Below are 7,947 nucleotides of genomic sequence, written 5' to 3'. Positions count from 1 at the left end.
TAAAAAATGAAGAGTGCTTCGACAGATATGGTTATGGCAGGATTCCAACATGTCCTCCTTAAAAAAAAAAAAAACAGGAGCCGAATGGGACCATTAATCTGATGAAAACATTTCCTGGGAGAGAGGAAAGTGTCTCAGAGGCAACAAATCATCACAAGAAGTAATTCCACCTTAAACAGACGGTTGACAATGTCCTCCAGCAGGTGCGGCCATCGATGAGCTACTGCAGATCTGGCAGACGATCTATGATACATAACTCAATTGGTAATCGAAAGCACATTGAGTTTCACGTCTTATTTGTCACGACTTTAAAGCTTTAATATGCAGCATTTCCACATTAAAATGTCTAAAAACACTACACTTATGTTATATATGTTGTTGTGTATGTAGATTATCCCAAATGTTTCCAACGATGTTGAAACTCAGATAAATCTCTCATTTTATTCCGGTAACATTTCACAGGTTGCCTGAGATCTCCTTTCTGCTTGTGTTTGTCTGCCAGACACTCAGTCATCAACTTCTTATCCAGTCCACATAAAACTGAAATCAGAGTACACTGAGGTGTTTCTTTTTGCCAGGTTTGCCTCCTGGCACCCTGGGGCTAAATCAGCTAATGCAAAGTTGTGTGTTTGTACAGTTTTCAAGGAGCTCCGCTGGCTAGCCATGCTGTTAACTAATGAATCCTCGCTCTGTGACGCTTGGATTGATTGACGTTTGAATGTCCTGATATTATTTGTTGAAATCAGTTAGTTCATGCGTCACATTTTGTTTTACAAGAAGATACAATGATTGGATTTTGATATAAAAACACAAATATATCGATGTTTTTGTACTTTTCTTTGGCATACATTGTTAAGCAGGGGTACGATATGACTGGGGACATAATCTTAAAGATATTTTTCAATTTCATCTGAACTTTAAGCCACATTTTTACCAACGTTAGGATCTTATTTTATCAGAGAAACAAGCTAAGTCAAAGTTAGCAGCAGCTCTGCTCACAGTTCTTTGTCTGCTGAACAGCATTGAGGAAACAGTGATTTTTTAAGGTGGAACTGCTTTATTCAGTGTTTTCACCAATTTTAATCAGCGGGTTTGTTCGTGGAGGAGGAGATTTCTGCGGACAATTCAACTACTGGTAAAAACTTCCAGTATGTCTGTATCTTAAGTTATCAGAGAAACAAGTACGTTTACCTGATAATTAATCGCAATCCTTTGCTCACTTTAAGAACAACCTTCAGTGCTTTTTGGGGTAGATTAAGTTTAGACTATTTACTCTGAGCTGAGCACATTTGCTCTTTGAGTTTGGGTTCCTAGTTTCCCACGCTACGAGAAAACCAAACCAAATACGAATAAAGTGAAAGGCAACACAGGACAAATAGATAAGACCCATGACAGAGAGGTTGCGTCAGATGCAGACATCTCTGAGGAGGTCAAATTAAATCCGCTGCAGTCAGGAGTCGGTGGATGTTAAACTCCCACAAGCCCCGGCGGCAGATCTGTGAGTGTTTGACAAAGTCGTTAAAAAGCGCTCAGTCTGGACTTTCTCATTACGGAGGGGACGGCAGGGTCAGGTTGACATTTAGACCGGAGCTAGGCAGGAACCATTAGGGCTGCTAGGAGATCCCAGTGAGCTCTCCCTGTATATGTGAGGGTGAGTTATCTGCTAATTACACTGAGTTTTGGGGGATATAACAGTTTATCACACACTCTGTTGGTCTCTGTTTGTGCCAACAAAGGATGGTGGGAAAGCAAAGAGTCACCTATGGCTCTGCCACTGTGGACAAAATAATAGAAACACCAGATCATTTAAGAAAAAGAGTCATCGATAAAGTAGATTATGTGTCGGATTACTCAAAACACCTGTACATTTCCTCCAGGACGCTGGCCATAAGTGACAAAAGGCCTCTAAAACTACTGCTTACAGTACATCCAAAGCCCACAGGGTTCCCACTCATTTTCCAGGACCTTTCCAGGACATTTTCCAGGGGGTTTTCTTGATAGCACAGTACAATCAGTCATAAAAGCTGCCATTTGGGGCAAATTGACTACATTAATTTGGCCTCAGGAAGAACTAACAGTTCAAATGTATCTTCTCGAAAGTTAAATTGTTAACTGCGCGTACAATTCTCATCACTGTGCATGTATTTATCAACCACGGCAACAAGAAATATGATCATTAATAGGCTGCATGCATGGAGGTAAGAGCTCACAGCTCTGGAAAAAACAGACTTGATGCTGAAAAGATCTCTGCAGGTCAGCTCCACTTTGCATCTGGTGAACCTGCTTTGAAGTGTCTTATAGTTTATCCATCCAACAGTCTAGTTTCAAACAAAATGTGCACCTAGGTTTATGTAGGCAATCTGAATGAGGGGCTAAAACACAAACATTTCCAGGACAAGACTGACAATTTCCAGGAGTTTCCGTGACGCGTGGGAAACCTGAACAAACTGTACTCTGCCCTGAAGACTCTCTGTAACTGCATCGAGATTCACATCTGATTAAAACCACCAAAGAAGCCTTTAATGCAGAATATTAGCTGTTCATCGCGGTGTTGAACAACCGAGGGAGATTGAATCTGCTGATTTAATGTGACTGAGCCCTTTTGGGAAGTGAATTTCCCCTTTCTTCATCCCTCAGATGACTGCAGGCTTTCCTTCTCGGAGCTCCATCCAATCACTGCAAACAGTTCAAGATGCAGCGTGACAACAAGCCAACAAGAAACAAAGCCTTTGCATCTTATTAACCATTTGAAGATCAGAGAACAACCCAGTCCAGATAAACAGGAATATATACATATAAAATACCCAGTACCGGAGTTAAAGCACCAAAAACTGCACTTAAAGCTGCAACAATCCATATTTTTATATTACAATTATAAATGAATGCTATTCAGTGTTGGCTGGATGTGTAAATAGGCAACTGTTTGCTAACACGTTAGCACCATATAACGTGTACAGCTTGTTCCCAACCAGCCAAATAATCAGTTAATGCTTCTTTAATGTACGTGCACACTCAATTTCTCTGAATATTATGCAAATTTGCAGACTGACAAGTGTTTTTTCAGCCATTACCAAGGAGATAAATGTTTATTTGACTGTTTAAAGAATCAAGTTTAGGAAGTTAGTCTCTGTATTTGGCTAAATAAATTGCCACACACACTTTCGGGTTTTGAAAATCACTAAAATAACAAAAAAATCTGTGTCATTGTGCAAATAATCACAATATCTAGGCTGTGAATTAGGTTACAGATTACAGGAGAACTGGTTTTATGTAAACATTTTGCTGACATTTTGTGGAGCAAATATAAAACATAAATTGCTATGAATATATTTAAAGCTACATCTGACTTACAATCTCTTCTTTTAGCTGTTTATTTAGATAAATAGTGCATTCAGTAAGTAAAAGTTCTTGTTCTGCAGTGAAATGTGACATGATTAGGTTGTTAATTATTTCATTTTATTGTTGTATCAGGTCAACGTGGAGCTAGTTTTAAGATCTTTGTATGCAGTTATAAGGGTTTCCCCACATGAGGGTCGGGGCCCTCCAAAGGGTCACAAGATAAATCTGAGAGGGTTGTAGGATGATTAATGGGAAAGGAAAGAAAAAACAACAAGTCCTGGTACACAAATGTATATATATGTTGTTTTTCTCTAATCTTTGCTCTTTGAGCCTGAAACTGTTGTTTACACGGAACCATGTGAGAGGTTAAGAGGGGAAATGTGTCTTTGCTGGAAATGCTGACGTCTCAAAGAGACATCTGAAACGTGACAAGGAGCCTCAACCAGACACTTTGCAAGAGGTCACAAGACTAAAAGGTCGTAAACCGCTGGTTCAAACTTTCATGGATGGTAGTTAACATATTGTGCCTTAATTTAGTGTAAGATCTGAAAAGTAACCAGTAAGTAGTGGAGTAAAAAGTATGGTAATGTCCTTTTAAATGTAGCGAAGGACACGTAGAAAGTTGCATAAAAGTACCTCGAAATTGCTCTAAAGTCTACTTGAGTAAATGTTTCCACCAATATAACTACATGGAGAGAGAGAGAGAGAGAGAGAGAGAGAGAGAGAGAGAGACTAGTGGAGATTCACTACGAGAAAGGAAATAATTATCTTGTCATCCGACGTTGTGTCGTGAGATTTGCCCCCAACTGAGCAGCTGATTGTCTGCAGGTCAGAGGGAAGCGGTGTGTGTGGTCTCCGGATGGTGCTACTACTGAAATATCTGACCGTTAAGAGTTTAAATGAGTGAACGGAGGAAGCAGCGAGAGCTTACTGGCAGTTTACAAAACAGTTTTAAAAGTCAGTGAATGCTGATGAACAATTTCTCCTACTGGGATCAATTATGTAATTAAATGTATTAGAAGTGGTTGAGCTGAACTGGAACTCAAAATCTCTCTCCAACAACGTCCCGTGTCATTGCTCAATCATCTGTGTGCAACATTAACCCATTTTTCTAGGTTAATTAAAGGCAGAGACACTTCACCCATGGCCGCTGAAACACAAAGCAACAATTTTCTGCAGATGAGTTCCATTGTCCATGCGTTTCCTGTCCCGTCGTGCTGCAGCCAAGCGCTCTGATGAGTAATGGGCAGCGAATCGGCTTCGTAACCGCTGCCGTTCGGTCTAATTGCAATAAATATTCAACCCATTTGCCGTCTTAAAAAGGTCAAAGTGTGACCTCAACAATCAATCGTGGGGCGATTTGAGAGCTGACGCAGAACGAATGTGATCAACCTGTTAGCACTTATCACATAAAGGTTCACTAAACTGAGGGGCGGTCTGGACTGGTTCCCAAACTGGGGGGTTGCCAAATTGTGGGTCACTGAGGTCTTCCTGATTTAAAGGGGTGTAAGAAAACTTTATATATACACAGCAGAACTATATGTCAGTGTTATATCCTGACAGTAGAACATGAGGCAGAAAATCTGTGAAAAAAAATCAGGTTTCATTGACTTGTTCTAGTGCTCCTAATGTGTTTTGTAAGAATCCACTGGGCCCGAATGAAAACAACCAATCAGAGCAGAGAAAGATATAAAGACACTTTGAGTTGGAAGCTTAAAGATAGTTGATTCGAGTCTCATTCCCAGAGTCCCAAAGCGCCTGTATTTGTCTCCCTGGGAACAACAACAATCAATCATCTTTCTCGGCTCTGGTTGGCTTACAAATCCCGTAAGGTGCATTAGAACAAGTCAGAGGAACCTGATTGTTATCTGTCTCATGTTTTCCTGTCAGGATATAGTGAAAGTTTCAGCAACAAAAAATTATTTCATAAAAGTTATCTTACTGCAGCTTTAAGTCATATGATTGTTAAAAAAAAACAAAGTACAGACACAATTCCTAAAAATATCAAGAAAACTAAAATAAAATACCTCATTCATTCACAGATTTCTTTGTAAAGTTTATCAATAGTTCTGTGCTGTTACTGTTATACATGAAATAGAATATGAAACATCCATAAAATACGTCACTTAGTCAGTTTACTCAATGATAGAAACAGGATCCTTCAAGGAAAAAGTTTGGTGTCAAAATCTGTCAAATCAAACACATTATAGACTATCTGTCATCCATAAACTCAAAGGACTTTATGCCCCCCCCCATTTTCTCCTACTACTGAATCAAAGCATCATCCAGCCCATCCTCATATACTGCTCCTCCTGTTTCTACAACATGCCAACTGTCATCAACCGGACAAAATTCACACGCATCACCAACACAGCGGCCAAGATAATCGGACTCCCCCAACACCCAATCTCAGAACTACACAACAGGGCCACAGAACTGGACATTACACACCCACTTAATCAATATCTCACCCACTGCCTTCTGGGCCGAGGTACTGAACACTGAGGTGCAAAAGAGTTCGCTTTGGAAAAAGCCTAGGGGTCGACAAAGCTTCATGGGAGGTCGCGAGGACTTCTTGATATCAAGGCAAGAAATATACACAGGAGGCCTATATCTAAGTAAAGGTAAATGTTAAAGAAACTGTCTAATAGAAGCCTATTGTTTGTATGATTGTTAAACATGATAAAAAACACATTATACAGACATTGCTGCTCTAAACAAAGGGGCGCGATTGAGTGTAAGGTCCACCTGTCATGTATTATTTATTGAATTGTTTGTTTTTTAAGGATTTGTTGATTGTGGATGGCGTATATCTTTGTTGCCTGCAGGTGCAATAATGATGAATTTCCCCCTTTGGAAGACAATAAATTGAATCTTATATCAAATTGGATTTTTTTTGTTTAAGTAACGTGTTAGAAAAATGTAAATCAACACATTTAATTGAATGATTCTTAATGATTCAATTTCTGATGCCACCTTTAGATATTTCCACAATAATAATGTGTTTTAGAGTTCAAATATCTTCATTTGGGGGCTTTTCCAAGAAAATATTGACATAAATGTGATTGCTTGCCATTAAAAGATTATATTTCTTCCACCCAGTCCCTCTCTGTCATATTTACCACTCAGTTTGCAGACTTTTTGCATACAAGAGCTTCCCCACTATATATATTTAAAAAAATAAAGAGTAATGACAGGTGACACAACTGAGGGTTAAAACAGGTGCAGCCACTCTACAATCAAACAGGTTTTTAAGTTCACACACTTTTTACACAGATTTAGTTAAAACCACCAAACTCAATTAAACTTCTGTCTCACCTTATCAGCTGTCAACTGGGAATAAAAAGATCACAGCTCCACGTTTCTCATAATTCCCCCACGAAAAGGTTTCTGTGTCTCTGCGCCGTAACTCCAGAAGTTCAGTGTGTCAGCTGTCACATTCAGACCTGCATTAAATGAAACACACACACTCTCACACACTCTCTCTCTCTCTCTCTCTCTCTGTGTGTCAGTGCTGCAGAGACAGTCAGCAGCTCTGTGGACGAGAACAAGCTCACACATTTGGAGTAATATACCCACAACATCGTCATGTGACCATCACAACCCCCCCCCCCCCAGCGAGAAGTTTGCCTCGAAGAGCAGCTGTGGAGGAGAAGGAGGAAGAGGAAGAGGAGGAGGATGAGGGAGCTGCGACTGGCGCCCCTCATGCTGGCTGTGGACGTGAATACTGGAGCATTCTACTGAATCGTAAGTTTAAGGCAGCGCACGCAGAGAAAACAGGGGACAGCAGGATCATCAGGATACAAGGTGGGAAGACTAACTTAATTTCAGACAGGAAACAAAACTGTATTTTTCCTTCCCAAAAAAACGGCTCTTTAGTTGAGTGTAATGCATTTGAAAGAAATAATTTCCATTTATCCTCTTATTTTGTAATTTTTTTTTTAAAAAATAAGACTAAGGGCAATTACATTTATAAAATGGAATTAAATTACAGTGTTTTATACATTTAATAAAATCATCAGTTTTCCTTCAAAATACCTGAGCAGAGGAACATTGTGCAAAATCTAATATCCCCCGAGACACAAATCAAAGATGCACAGCAGAATTATCTCTGTGTTCAATATTAAGTATAAATAACTGTAAAATATTAGTATTTGCAGGCGATATATGGTGTAGTAAGAAGGGAATAGTTGTGGCAATTTGTTCATTAAGCATACAAGAATCTGTCTTTCGGAAAGTAATTCAAAGTCATCCATGAATATCTCAACGCAACCGTTACACACTCTCGTATATGAAAAACAGCCCGATTTGAAAAACAGGTGTTTTTCACTGTTGAGCATTCACTCCAAACACAGTACACAGGTCTGAGTTTCATGGACAGTAAAAACAGACAGAGCTTTCTCAGCTTCCGTGTCCATTGGACCCAAGGGCCATATTTGCTGTCCAGTCCAGCCTGTCATCCAGCTGAGCCCAGATATTTATATATCCTGAAAACTCCCACATCGACCCCCCTCCGATGGACACGGGTTAGTGATGTGGTCCTTCTGCGAGTCACCACCATCTCCCTTGTCCTGGAGTTTCAGTTGCAATGGGCCCACCACCATCACG

At 39.9% G+C, this 7,947-nt stretch overlaps 1 protein-coding gene across 1 annotated transcript in view; it reads right to left on the bottom strand.

The window, feature by feature from the left end:
- scara5 (scavenger receptor class A, member 5 (putative)) overlaps nt 1–6,901 on the bottom strand; it is a gene marked incomplete in the record, with an annotated part of 96,412 nt that extends 89,511 nt beyond the window's left edge. Inside the window, 1 exon segment of the mRNA XM_035678497.1 lies at nt 6,658–6,901.
- Nucleotides 6,902–7,947: the final 1,046 nt, after the last annotated feature.

The sequence above is a fragment of the Morone saxatilis genome, unplaced genomic scaffold, assembly GCF_004916995.1.
Source record: "Morone saxatilis isolate NCDOM2014 unplaced genomic scaffold, NCSU_SB_2.0 Contig7, whole genome shotgun sequence".
NCBI lineage: Eukaryota > Metazoa > Chordata > Actinopteri > Moronidae > Morone > Morone saxatilis.
This window is presented reverse-complemented; position numbering and strand designations above follow the sequence as displayed.